The sequence below is a fragment of the Monodelphis domestica genome, chromosome 8 (assembly GCF_027887165.1).
Source record: "Monodelphis domestica isolate mMonDom1 chromosome 8, mMonDom1.pri, whole genome shotgun sequence".
Taxonomy (NCBI): domain Eukaryota; kingdom Metazoa; phylum Chordata; class Mammalia; order Didelphimorphia; family Didelphidae; genus Monodelphis; species Monodelphis domestica.
Genome location: NC_077234.1, coordinates 130946956 through 130962512, shown reverse-complemented (window position 1 = coordinate 130962512; position 15557 = coordinate 130946956).

Genomic DNA, 15557 nt, shown 5'->3' with positions numbered 1-15557 from the left:
TCCCATTGGGCTTGCAAATCTTTTCCATTGAGAGGGAATAATGAACTCTGATAAGTATATTAATATGTTGACAAGCAGAATTGTTTTGTACTAACAGGTATTTTCAAGTGAAAATGGAATACAGCTGTATGTCACCTCACTATGCTACATGCCATGGAAGGTTAAGGCATTTATCCAAATAATAGTCATAATATATAACAATGGACATAAATATATTTCATTGCTCTTGGAACTTGTCTATTTTAACACCACTGAAAACTTATGGGCTATAATGAAGGTTAGAACTAGAAAATGCATTATTTATCAAAAGAATATTTAGTATCCGATGTAATAAAAATATGGTTTCATGAAGAATAAAGATGAAGAAATAAAAATGTGTTCAAACACGATGAATGTAATATCCAGTCATGTAAAGTGATTGTAGAAAAACCATTACAAATATAAAGTTTTAAAAATATGTAAAGAGCTCTAAAAATATGGCAATAAATTTCATTATTTTACTTTGTCCTAGTTTGGGGGGAATTCATCCAATCTATTAACTTCAGTTAGTCATCAACATCAAACTATTTCATTTTTTCAAACCAAAGACATACAAAACCTTCAAAATATGGACACCCCTCTATTAATGTAAGTTGAAGTCTATGTTCACCTATCCTTTATGATTTTTTTTCATGACCCCAATTTGTCACAGAGGTCAGCCCAATATATCGGGGCATTTTTTTACTTTGGGATACCAGAGTATGGAAAAGGCTATCTACCTATTGTGTCTTGTTTGTCAATCATACATTTCTTTGATAATATCCTTAATTTTTTTCATTCTCTCTTATTTCTTATATAGTAGTACCACCATCTACTAACACCTACCACTTACCTCTCCTAACAGACAATAAGGTCCTCCAGAGTTTTTGTTTGGAGATGGCATGCTGCTTCAAAATCCAGAACATTACAGAGTCCCTTATAATAAAGTCAGAGATTTTCAAGAGTTTGGTCTAATTCTGCACACAGAAAAAATCAAATGGATAAAAATTTGCCTACTTTCTAGTTCATGGAAAGTAGTTTGACAACCTTTAAAAATCAATATATCATGACTGAATTGGGCAAATGGAAAACGAGTTGTCTCTAAAATTAAATAAGAATAAAGAAGGATGAATTCCCTTTGGAAAATTACAGGAATTCATTAGCAGTTTGAAACTGCTTACAAAAACAAAGGCACATGTTTGTAATGCAATGGTTTACCAGTGTTGTAGAGCTATTAGTTAAAGAATACTTCAGTCTCTGAAGAATTAAATGTTAACATTGTTCAATGGCTATTAGAGTGGTGTGGGTTTTTTTTTTCCATTTATCACCCCCAAATTTTATTTTCTCTAACTTCCACCTACTGATTTTTTCCCTGTGCTCTGAAACTAAGTGAAATAAATCTAATCTTTCTTTTATTTGATTGTGCTTAAAAGAATATAGTTACCATGTTTCATGTTCACATACATATACATAAACACACCCTAATCTCACACCAACTCATCTGTTTTCTGAACCAAATTGTCACAAGAAATTCCCATAAAGCATGGGTTTAAGACTTTTCACCATCATAGATGCCCTATTCTTGATGCATTACTGTTGTTGTTTAGTCATTTCAGTTGTCTGACTCTTCATGACTCCATTTGGAGTTTTCTTTGTGAAATTGCTAAATTGGTTTGTCATTTCCTTCTCTAACTCATTTTATAGAGGAGGAAACTGAGGCAAACAGTGGCATGTGGCTTTCCAAGAGTCACACAGCTAGTAAGTGTCTGAGGTCAGTTTTGAACTCAGAAAGATGAGTCTTCCTGACCCCAGGCTTGGCACTGTATCCATTGTACCAATTAACTCTATTGTACCACTTAACTCTACTAGAGCTTATCAATGGCTTTAAAATGTACTTCCAGAAAATAAGAAAAATACTACAGATGTCATCTAGCCAAATAAAACTACAATGGGTCTATAACCTCTATTGTTCTAGGAATTATATATATGCAGATTGAGTTCATTTGTATTTGTTTGTTTTGGTTACCATGTCACACTAGTGTCAATATGAGCTTACAGTCCAGTAAAAAACTTGCCTTTTGGGGTGAATGACTATCTATTTATATTTCTCCCTATCCTGTACTTGTATATTCCTTTTAACTCAAAGATAATACTTTACATTTGTCATTATTAAATTAACTTGGGCGTGGTATATCCATCATTGATCTCATTTCTGTTTTCTACTTATTTAAAACTGAATGAGTCACTAGCTTCCTTTGGCCTCAATTTACTCATTTGTAAAATGAGAGAGTTGGTGTAGATGACCTCTGCATTCCATTCTGGAAAAACAACACAAAAGTGAACACTGAGGGAGGTGGGTAGCCATGTAAAGGCCTGGTGGAGAAAATATAAGAACTGGAAGTTGATTTCTGAAGGAAAAGAAAGGAAATAATAAACAAATAAAGAAAATAAATGGAAAGATTTATCTATAAGAATACAGGAGAGATAATGAAGATGATCATAGAATGAGGAGGTCATGATAGAGAGAATAGAGGATATCTCTTGGTATTCTAGCTATGGTTTTTAGTTTCAGAAAAAAGAAATTAAATTGATCATTACTTGTTCTTGTTAAATCACACTACATCACTAGAATCATCCCTTCCTCTTCAACATGCTCAACCTCCCTTTTAATCATGCATACCAGAATTTTGCCAAGAACCCATCTCTAATTCAGTACTCCATTAAGTTCTTCTCACACATCACTATAACTTAGAAAGCAGTTACTTAAGCTGTCCCTAGACAGTCAAATGCTAGAATTTATTTCCCAGAGCAGTTGTATACCGGCCCCTCCCTCAACTTAAGTAATTCTTCCTTTTCTGTTGCTGACACCAATATTCTACCTTCATATTGACATAATCTTTTCTGTGTTTTCAGATTTATTGCACTGAGCCTCAAAACAAGAATATTAAAACTTTTACTTCTCATCTTTGGGATAACCGAAACATGACATACTTGATAAATGTGGCTAATTAACGATTGTGAGGACTGTGCATATTGACAGCAACTTATAATTTCTGTTCATCCTGTGGTGAGCTTAGTTGGATAAACTACTCTCCTAGTAAATTGCTATCCATATGAGATAAATTATCCCATCTTCTCTTCTTGCTTTAAATGACTCATTCCACTGCATTAATTGCTGTCTTATCTTTATGAAACTACTTTGCCACATCTCACCGAAGAGTGCCATTTTCTATCAGTTGACTATTCTAGTTCAGCAAAAGAAATCATTCCCTGAACTCCCTTAGCAGGATGATATTTCCCACTTAGATTTGTCGACATCCTTCATTTCCAATTGCTTGTCTGTCAACAAGGGAATGATATGCATTTTTAGTACAGGTGATGCTAAAATGCAAAACTAGCTTTAGAACAAACCAATCCTTTACCATATCATTAAGGCTTCGCCTAGAGTCGATATGTTGATATTGTACTGGGTGAAAAAATGCATTATAGACAATAGCAGACTCCAAGTTTGCCTCCAGTGAACACTGAACTTGCTTTTGTAGGCCATTAAGAAACCTGACTGTTTTTGTCATTATGGAATCACACAATTACAGCAACAGAAGGAATGTTCCTTAATGACTCCCCAGGCTCACTTGAAATTAGTGTTTATTTTAAGTTGATGTTAGTTCTAGAAAAAAAAAAAGCTTACTTTGCCATTTTTATCTCTGTCAAAAAGAGGGGAAATGTGTTTACAAAGGTGAAATAAAATGGAGAGTTGATGTCAACAATCTACACAATTTAGACTTCTATGTTTATTCTCCTAAATTACTTATTTGGAATTTTTCTTTAATTTTTCAGTTTGCTTTGCTCAGGTAGACTTAGCTAATTAGGGATACATAAATCATACAGCAATGCAGAGAAGCAGAACATTTTCTGGCATCTAGTCTATAGCTTAGCAAAGGAATCCTATAGAGTTACCAAAGTGAGGGCTTAAATGACTTTCCCAGGATAATACAGTGTCAGAGGCAGAATTTGAAACCAAAACTTATTAACTGCAAGCCCAATACCTTATCCTCTTTGACTCATTGCCTCTAGCTGGAAACACTTACTATGTATTCCAGCTTCCACTAGTATATTGGATTAATGACAAAATAGCTCTAATGTACCAAGGAAGAATGAATATTGTTTAGTAGCCATGACTACTAAGAGGATGCTGTCAAATCCAGCTTGCCTCTTCTTTAATCACACAATAGTATTGCTATGAAAGCCCGCAAAGAAAAGTACTATATCACAAGGAACTAATTGTTTTATGTAGAATTTTAGAGTTTTCTCAGGGGGAATATTTGATTTTGTTCTTAGAGGGTTTTTTTTTGGGGGGGGGGACTCTTTTTCAGTTAAGGATAAATAATGGCTTTCTTGTCCCAAAAGGGTTTTAGGTAAAAAACTATCAATATAAAACATTTTAAATAAACACTCAAGTCCATGCCAATGAGGGTCAACTTAAGGAACTAGACATGGTTAATCTAGAAAAAATGAGGCCTGAAATGTTCATAATAATTGATTTAAGATATCTGAAGATCGGTGATATGGAAAACAGATTTGCTCTATTCAGCTCCAGAGGCTAGAATTAAAAGCAAGAAGGTGTTATAAAGCATCAACTGGAGAAGTATTGAGATAAACTTCCTTATTTATTTAAAGTCAAATATGCTATTTCTGGAAGTGAGTTTCTTCTCTCTGGAGGTCTTTAGGCAAAAGCTGAAAGTACATTGCACATTATAGGAAGGATTTTTTTTAGATATGGGTTAGACTATTTGTCTTTTGAGTGACCATTCAATTTTGAGATTCTGGGTCTAAAATTCTGTGAGAAATCAGAACTATGCACAGATAGAGTTTTAGTAACCTATCTAATGCTCAATTAAATCCAGGGCATAGACATAGCCAAATATTTCCTGGAAACAAAGCTGGTACCCATTGATTTTGTTGTATGTAAATTTTAAAAATACTAGTGTGTCTTAAATGGTTACTATTGGCCATTCAGGGTAGCATGGGGAATATTTAGTGAATGGTAAGAGAGTAAAAGTAAGGAGGACCAAGAAAATCAAATAAAAACTTTAGAGATATAAATAATTCTAAAAACCAAAAACTTTCCAGAATTATAAAGACCAACGTATATGTACATGTAGGGCCTTGAAATCTCTTTTAGAAATAAACTTCTCTCCATTCATTTGAAATTCAATAGATTATAGGAATGGAATATGGTGTATGATATTAGATGTGGTCATGAATTTAGGGTTCCTCTCCAAAATATATGCTAATATATGTAACTTTTCCCTAAAAAATCTTCTTTGATGGAGGGATTCTTGGTCACTTAGGAGGATAAGAAGGCAATCTTGCTCTGAAGTGGTAGATGTCTGAAGTCTAAGTGAGTTACTACACCCTGCCAAACTGACCAGGGTGGCTAAGTATCACTCTGTCCTTGCTGCATATATTTTCTGTGTTAGGAAGAAGTAAACTCCTATGTTGTTGTTTAGTCATTCACTTGTGATCAACTCTCCCTGACCCTGTGGATCATAGCATGCCAATATTGTCCATGGTATTTCTTTGGCAAAGATATTGGAATGGTTTGCTATTTCTTTCTCCAGTAAATTAAAACAAACAAAAAAGTTAAGTGACTTGCCCAGTGTGGCACAGATTGTAAGTGTCTGAAGCTGGATTTGAATTCAAGACTTCCTGACTCCAGACCCAGTGATTTTTCCACTGAGCCACCTAGATGTCTCCCAAAACCTCCTTTAGTAAACTATTTGATGACTTATTGGCTGACAGATTTACAAGTGACTCATTCATGCCAAAATCAAGCCTGAATTAGCAATTTCAGCCCTCCCAATGATGTTTGTTGTTAGTGTTATGGAATGGTTTCAGTATGTAGGCTTTATGAACTGAAATGAAAACCAATTAAGTTGTACCATGAATATATAACTGTGGTATCAGAGGGTTCACTGTCAGAAAGATCCTGAGATACTTTTAAAAAATTTCCCACAAAATAACTCTTGCTCATAAACACATAAGCAGAGAAATGCTGGGAATTTTATCAACTGTATATTTTTATTCACCTCTCCTTTGAGGACTTCAGCTAACAAGGACATAAATCATTTAATACAGATAATGAAACCCAAAAATGTATACCTGAGCCAAGAGAAAATGTTAAGACATTCTCTTTCCCCCCAATTTCTATGAGCCTTCCTTCCCCAAGGTCATGTAGAGTCTCCATGACTCTTGTGTCTAAAGAAAAGTCCCAACAAAGGGTAAAATTGGGGGTTGCTCCTCTGCTATCTACCACATCCCCAACTATCAGATTAGATAGTCTATTTTTATTTCTGCATTGTTATTCCTGTGGCTTGGGCATTGACTCTTAGATTCTTTCCACACTGTCTCTTTACCTGGCCATCTTTAGATCTGCATGATTCTTGAAGTCATTTTCTGATGTTTATCAATTCATTTGGCACTAAGAAGACTCCTCCCTCTCCTCCCCAAATATATTGTCTTAAATCCATATGGTTCCATCATGCACCTGCCCACGTATAACTCTTCTAAAACCAAAAGATTCTTTAAACACTGATTCATTTATGGTTCTGGGCTAAGATGGCCTCAGAGTAGAAGCAAGGGTCTTTTTCTCCTCACCACCAACTGTTATAAAGCACCTCAAAATGACAAAAATATAAACCTTATGAGGAAAATTGCTCTACCATAGGGTACAGCCTTGATAGTAGTCAGGGTTTGGACATTTCCATGCCATAAGGGGGTAAAATTACTCCTACTAAAGCACGAGATGATCACCCCTCCCCAACTCCACCTATGGCCTCAGAGTGAGAGCAAGTACAGGGCAATCTCTAGGGTCTGGGAGTTGGGGATGGCTGACAACATCACAGACATGCCCCTGAGAGCAGTGAGACTTGGGACCCCAGGAGGCTAAGGAGTAAGGAGCTTGGGTACAGAGATAAGGCAGAGAGGGGATGCCCAAAGCAGCCATGGTGGAGACTAAAAAATAGCTGAAGGGCAAAAACCACTCTATAGCTGGGTAGAGAACTGCTTACCCTCATCACTCAGACTTCTGGCTAAGAAGGGAAGAAAAAACTAATACAGCAATAGCCACAAACACCCAGGAACTACAATTTACAACTGCCAAAAAAAAAAAAAAGAAAAAGCTTCTGACCCCAGGGTCATAACTTCTATGATGAAAAACAGCAGACTACAGAGGAGACACCAGAAGGTGACAAACAAGCAAACACTTCCAAACTTTAAGGGAAAAAATGGAAATTGGACACAAGCTCTTGAGGAATTCAAATTTGAGTTCAAGAAATAAGTAAGAAACAGAAGAAACTTGGCAAAAAAAGTGGGAAATCATTCAAAAAGAAAATAATAGTTTAAAAGACAGAATCTCCACCTAGGGGAAAAAAAGCCCAGAAATCACATAAAATGATAAGTAAATGGAGACCAAAATTGACCTAGTGGAAGCCATTAAAAGCAGAATAGACCAAACCAAAAAGGGAAATCAAAAGATAATAGTGGAAAACCAGTCTTTAAAGATTAGAATTGGGCAAGTAGAGGCTAAAGATCTCACAAGAAGCAATAATAAAGCAAAGTAAAAAGAATGACAAAATAGAAGGAAACCTGAAATGTCTCATTAAGAAGAAAACTGACCTGGAAAACAGGATTAGGAGAAACAATTTGAAAAACATAGGTCTACCTGAAAACCTAGGGAAAAAAAGACAGAAATCTTGACATCATACTATAAGGAATTATCCAAGAAAACTACCCTGATTTTCTTGAATGAGAGGGCAAAATAGACATTTAAAGAGTCCATAGATCGCCCTCTACATTACATCCTCAAAAGACAACCCCCAGGAATTTAATTGACAAATTCAAGAGCTTCCAAATTATAGAGAAATATTGCAAGAAATCAGAAAGAGACAATTCAGATATCAAGGAGCACCAGTCAGGAGCCTGCACACTAAACAACCATAAAACTTGGAATTTGATATTCAGACAGGCAAGATAATTGGATCTACAAGTGAAGATCACCTACCCATAAAAACTGACTATATGCATCTAGGGGAAAGTATGGGCATTCAACAAAATAGAAGATTTCCAAGTATTTGTAAAGAAAAGACCAGAATTAACTGGAAAGTTTGGTATACAAACACAAAGATCAAGAGAAACATGAAAAGGTAAAGAAGAAAAAGGAAAAAAAATGTTTCTTATGTGTTCCAGTAAGGTCAAATTATTTATATTCCTATATTGAAAAATGATATTTGTAAATCTCAAAAACTATGTGCATGAACATTGTAGTTAGAAGAATTATTCATAGGTAGAGGATGGGGTACTAATTGATGTGAGATGATATGTAAAAAAGAAAAGTGGGGGGAATAGAAGATGGCAACAAGAAAAAAAATTGAAAGAAGAAGAAGAAAAGTAGGATAAATTTTACACTGAAAGAGGGACATGGGGAGAGGGGAAGAATACTATTGTAAGAAGGAGAAGACAGTGCTAATAAGTAATACTTAAACCTTACTATCAGTGGATTCAATTCTGAGAGAAAAGAGCATCTAGTTCCATTGCGATATTACATTCTATATTATCCTACAGGGAAGTTGGGAGGGAAAAACCAAGGCAAGGAGTGGGGAGGGAAGTACCAAAAGGGAAGGAAAGAGAAAAGGAAAGGAATTTAATAGAACCCTTTGGGCATAGTTCCAAATTGCCTTCTAGAATGGTTGGATCAATTCACAACTCCACTAGCAATACATTAATGTTAATGTCCCAATTTTGCCACATCTCCTCCAACATTTATTACTTTCCTTTGCTGTCATGTTAGCCAATATGCAAGATGTGAGGTGATACCTCAGAGTTGTTTTGATTTTCATTTCTCTGATTATAAGAAATTTAGGACACTTTTTCATGTGCATATTAATAGTTTTGACTTCTTTATCTGAAAATTGCCTATTCATGTCCTTTGCCTATTTATTGATTGGGGAATGGCTTGATTTTTTTGTACAATTGATTTAACTCCTGATAAATTTCTATTATTAGACCTTTGTCAGAGGTTTTTGTTATAAAGATTTTTTTCCCAAATTTGTTGCTTCCCTTCTAAATTTGATTGCATTGGTTTTGTTTATATAAAAAAATTAACATAAAATAATTAAAGTTATTTATTTTTACATTTTATAATTTTTTTCTAATTCTTGATTAGTCTTAAAATATTTCCTTTCCCAAAGAACTGAAAGTTATACTATTCTGAGTTCACCTAATTTACTTATAATTTCCTTCTTTATATTCAAATCATTCACCCATTCTGAGTTTATCTTGCTGTAGGGTGTGAGATATTGATCTAAACCTAATCTTTACCATACTGTTTTCCAATTTTCCCAGCAGTTTTTGTCAAATAGTGGATTTTTGTCCCAAAAGCTGGGATCTTTAGATTAATCATAGACTCTTCCTGAGGTCACTTACCCCAAGTCTATTCCACTGATCCTCACCTCTGTTACTTAGTCAGTACTATATTGTCTTGATGACCAATGATTTATAGAACAGTTTAAGATCTGGTACTGCTAGGCCACCTTCAAGCACATTTTTTAAAATTTCCCTTGATATTCTTGATCCTTTGTGCTTCCAAATAAATGTTATTAATGTTTTTTCTAACTCAGCAAAAAAAAAGTTTCTTGGTAGTTTGAGGGGTATGGCACTAAATAAGTAAATTTTGGGGGGTAGGATTGTCATTTTTATTATGTTAGATCATCTTACCCATTAGTAAAAAAGGTTTTTCGAACTATTTAGATCTAGTTTTAATTGTGTGGAAAGTGTTTTGTAGTTGTGTTCACACATTCCCTGTTTTTGTCTGGGCAGACAGATTCCTAGGTATTTTTTATTGTCTAGGGTGATTTAAAATGAAATTTCTTGAGAAGGGTGGGGGAGGGGAGGGAGGGGAATAATATGATTCTTGTAGCCATGGAATAGTGTTCTAAATTGACTAAATAAATTAACTTAAGAAAAAGAACCAGAACAACATATTATCAGGATCCATCAGAAAGTAACTCTCTTACTAACAAAGCAGCCAGTCTAGGATCAGAGATACAGTAGAATGTACTGTACCCCACACTAATGATGAATCTGTCTTCTAGAAGATAAGGTTTGCTAGCTTCATCAAGGTTATATCTCATTAATGAACATTGTTTTGCTTTGTATCTTGCACCCTATAAAAACTGCATTGTAATTTCAGTCCAATGCAGCTTTCATTAGGAAAGTCTGTCCTGGCCAGTAGAGACATTTGTTAATCAGTAGATTAATGAATAAATATTGGTTGCATTAATTTGAACTTCTGGGTGTCCAAACTCGCTTTATGAGGTGCACTACTTCAGAAATAGTTCGGGCCCAATGCTTTAAAAGACCACACTCCGCTTTGGCAACACATATACTAAAAGACTACCCTCCCTAAGGCATTCTATAGCTGGGTGGATTGGGTGTTTCTCTTGTTTGGAAAAAGACCCACTTCCTTGTGATAAAGTAAAGGGGAAGGGCCTAGGATCTCTTTAGTCTACCTCCTTTTTCAAAATATCCACCAATTGGAAGAAAATGAGGGGAAGTCCCTCAAATGGGGAATGGCTGAACAAATTGTAGTATCTGTTGGTGATGGAATACTATTGTGCCCAAAAGAATGATAAACTGGAGGAATTCCATGTGAGCTGGAATGACCTCCAGGAATTGATGCAGAGTGAGGGGAGCAGAACTGGGAGAACATTTTATGCAGAGACCTATGCACTATGGTACAATTGAATGTAATGGACTTCTCAATTAGTGGCAATGCAGTGATCCTGAACAACTCTGAGGAATCTACAAGACAAAGTGTTATCCACATTCAGGGGAAGAACTGTCAGAGCAGAAACACAGGGGAAAAGCAACTACTTGATTGCATGTGTCAGGGGGATATGATTGGGGACGTGGACTCTAAATGATCATCCTAGTGCAAACATCAATAACATGGAAGTAGGTTCTGATCAAGGACATGTGTAAAACCCTGTGGAATTGCACATCAGCTGTGGGAGGTGTTTGGGGGAAGGGAAGGAGGGAAGGAATATGATTCTTGTAGCCAAGGAATAGTGTTCTAAATTGACTAAATACAATTAAAAAAAATATCCACCTAACTCTTGCTTCCAGGATGAGTTGGAAGTATATAGAAATGCTGATGATTTATGTGGGTTTATTTTGCATCCTGCAACTTTGTTAAGTTGTTGATCATTTCCACTAGTTTTTTAGTGGATTCTCTAGGATTCTTTAAGTACACCATCATATCATCCTCAAAGAGTGATAGCTTGGCTCCTCATTGCCTATTTTAATGCCTTTAATTTCTTTTTCTTCTCTAATTCCTATTGCTAGTGTTTCTAGTACAATGTTAAATAACAGAAGTGATAATGGGCATCCTTGTTTCTCTCCTGATGTTATTGGGAAGGCTTCTAGTTCATCCTGATTACAGATGATGCTTGCTAATGGTTTTAGTTATATATATATACTGTTTATTGTTTTTAGAAAGGACCCTTCTATTCCTATACTTTCTAGTGTTTTCAATAGGAATGAGTCATATTTTGCCAAAGGCTTTTCTGTATCTATTGAGATAGTCATGTAGTTTTTGTTGGTTTGCTTGTTGATGTGGTCAATTATGTGGATGGTTTTCCTAATATTGAACCATCCTTGTATTCCTGGTATAAATCCTACCTGATCATAATGAATAACCCTTGTGATCACTTGCTAGAAGATTTTTGCATCTATGTTCATTAAAGAGATAGTTTTATTTCTCTGCTTTTAATCTACCCGGCTTTGGAATCAGTACCATATTTGTTTCATAAAAAGAATTTGTAGAACTCCTTCTTTGTTTATTATGTCAAATAGTTTATATAATATTCAGATTAGTTGTTCTTTGAATGTTCGATAGAATTCACTTGTGATTCCTTTTCCTGGGGAATTTTTCTTAGGGAGTTCTTTGATGGATTCTTCAATTTCTTTTTCTGATGTGGGGATATTTAAGTATTCTATTTCTTCATCTGTTAATCTAGGCAATTTATATTTTTGTAAATATTCATCCATATCACCTAGATTGCCATATTCATTGACATATAATTGGGCAAAGTAGTTTTTAATGATTGCCCTAATTTCTTCTTCATTAGAGGGTAGGTTTCCCTTTTCATCTCTGATATGGCTAATTTAGTTTTCTTCTTTACTTTTTTATTAAGATTGACCCATACTTTGTCTATTTTATTTGGTTTTTTTTCAAAGTCCCAGCTTCTAGTCTTATTGATTAATTCAATCATTCTTTTACTTTTGATTTTTATTAATTTCTCCTTTAATTTTTAGGATCTCTAATTTAGTTTTCATCTGGGGATTTTTAATTTGTTTCCTTTCAATTTTTTAAATTTGCATGCCCAATTCATTGACCTCTGCCCTCCCTAATTTGTTGATATATGAACTGAAGGATATGAAATTCCCCCTGAATACTGCTTTAGCTGAATCCCATAGCTTTTGAAAGGATGTCTCATCATTGTCATTGTCTTTGATGAACTTATTGTTTCTATCATTTTTTCTTTAATTTTGAAGAATCATATTTTTTAATTTCCAATTGATTATTTGCCTCTCCATGTACCCTTACTAATTATTATTTTATTTAATTGTTATCTGAAAAGGTTGCATTTATTATTTATACTCTTTTGCACTTGTTTGCAATGTTTTTATGCCCTAGTACATGGTAACTCTTTGTGAATGCACCATGTGCTGCTGAGAAGAAGGTGGATTCCTTTTTGTCCCTTTTGATTTTTCTCCACATATCTATTAACTCTAGTTTTTCTAAGATTTCATTCACATCTCTTATCTCTTTCCTATTCATTTTTTTTGGTTTGGCTTATCTAGATCAGATAAAGGAAGGTTTACATATCCCACTAGTATAGTTTTACTATATATTTCCTCCTTGAGCTGCACCAATTTCTCCTTTAGAAATTTGGATGTCATACCATTTGGTGGATACATGTTTATTACTGATATTTACTCATTGTCTATATTGCCTTTTATCAGGATGTTATTACCTTCCCTATCTCTCTGAACTAGATCTATTTTTATTTTGCCTTTATCAGATATTATGATTGCAACTACTGCCTTCTTTTTCTTAGTTGATGCCCAATAGACTTTACTCCAGACTTTTATTTTTACCTTGGGTGTGTCTACCTGCCTCATGTGTGTTTCTTGTAGAAAACATGGTATGATTTGAGTTTGTAATCCACTCTGCTATTTGTTTTCATTTTATGGGTGAGTTTATCCTATTCACATTAATTGTCATGATTACTACCTGATTATTCTCCAACATTTTGATTTTCTCTCCTTGTCCTGCCCTTTCCTCTTTCATTATTTCATTCTACAGCAGTGTTCTGTTTTTAATCAGTCCCCCTAATCCTCATTCTTATTTTACTTTCCTTTCTCCCTCTCCCTTCTTTTTCCCCCTTTTTTTGTCTTTTGGGCTCTTTTTAAGCTACCCCACATATTATCTCTCCCTACTATTGGTTCCATCCCCACCCTCCTTTTCTACCCCCTCCCTTTTACCCCTTTTATTTTTATGGTGTATTAAATTCACTTCACTTCCCCCTCTCTTTCCCTTTCTTTTTTAACTCCCTGCCCCACCTTCCATTATATTTCCCCTCTCAACTTCCCTATAGATAGGATAAGATAAAATTTAATACCCCAATTGATCTTCCTTCTCAGAATTCATTCCACTGAGAGTAAAGTTTGAGTATTACCTTTTAGCACTCTCTTCCTCTCCTTCTTATAATTCTATTCTTTTCCTCCCCCTCCCATGTGCCTTTTTGTGTAGTATAGATTATCCTACTTTTCTTATTCATTCAAGTTTCTCTTGGTGCCCTCTGCTATTCTCCCACTTCTTTCTTTTTCCTTTTTTTTTATATGATTTTAATCCACTTAGTACCCCCAATCTCTACCAATGAATAATTCTTCTAACTACTATAATAGTGATTACAATTTTTGAGAGTTACAAATAACATTTTTTCCATATAGGAATATAAACAATTTGGCCAAATTTGGGACCTTAAAGAAAAAAGAATAAGACCCCTCTCTTTCTTATTTATCTTTTCATGTTTCTCTTGGTTTTTTGTATTTTGAAACCAAATTTTCTGTTTAGTTCAGGTCTTTTCTTTAGAAATATTTGGAAGTCTTCTATTTTGTTGAATGCCCATACTTTCCCATGGAAGTATATAGTAAATTTTGATGGGTAGGTGATCCATGTTTGTAGACTCAATTCTCTTTCCTTTCTGAATATCATATTTCAAGCCTTGTGGTCCTTTATTGTGGAGGCTGCCAGAATCTGTGCAGTCCTGATTGGTGTTATCTGAATTGTCTCTTTCTGGCTTCTTGTAATATTTTCTCCTTAGCTTGGAAGCTCTTGAATTTCTCAGTTACATTCCTGGGGGTTGTCTTCTGAAGATTTATTGTAGAGGGTGATCTATGACATCTTTCAATGTCTATTTTGCTTTCTTGTTCAACAAAATCAGGGCAGTTTTCTTAGATAATTTGTTGTAGTATGATGTCAGGGTTTTTTTCCAGCTTCTCAGGTAGGTATATGATTCCCAAATTGTCTCTCCAAGATCTGTTTTCAAGGTCAACCACCCTCTCAATGAGATGTTTTGTGTTGCCTTCTAATCTGTCATTCTTTTGACTTTGCTTCATTAATTCTTGCTGTCTTGTACAATCATTGGCTGCTACTTGCCCAATTCTAGATTTTAATGACTGGTTTTCAGCTAAGATCTTTTGATTTTCCTTTTTGGTTTGATCTATCCTGCTTTTCATGGCTTCCTGCAGGTCATTTCTGGTCTTCATTTTCCTTATTATTTTGTTTGATTAGTTGGCATCAATTTCCAAGTGGGAAATTCTGTCTTTTAAACTGTTATTTTCTTTTTGAACTATTTTCCACTTTTTTTCCAAATCACTTCCATTTTCCATAAGGAAAAAGACTTGTACAAAAAATATTTATATCTATGCTCTTTGTGGTGGCAAAAAATTGGAAAATAAGGTAATGCCCTCCAATTGGGGAATGGCTGAATAAATTCTGGTATCTGTTGGTGATGGAATACTACTGTGCTCAAAGGAATAATGAACTGAAGGAATTCCATGTGATCTGGAATGACCTTCAGGAATTGATGCATAGTGAAAGGAGCAAAACCAGGAGAACATTGTACACAGAGAAGGATACAATGTGGTGCAATCAAATGTAATGGATTTCTCTACTGGTAGCAATGCAATGATCCAGGACGATTCTGAGGGACTTATGAGAGAGAACACTATCCACATCCAGAGTGAACTGTGGGAGTAGAAACACAGAAGAAAAACAACTGCTTGATGACATGGTTTGACGGGGATATGATTGGGGATTCAGATTCCCAGAGATCACCCTAATGCAAATATTAATAATATAGAAATACGTCTCAATCAATGATACGTCTAATACCCAGTGGAATTTGTTG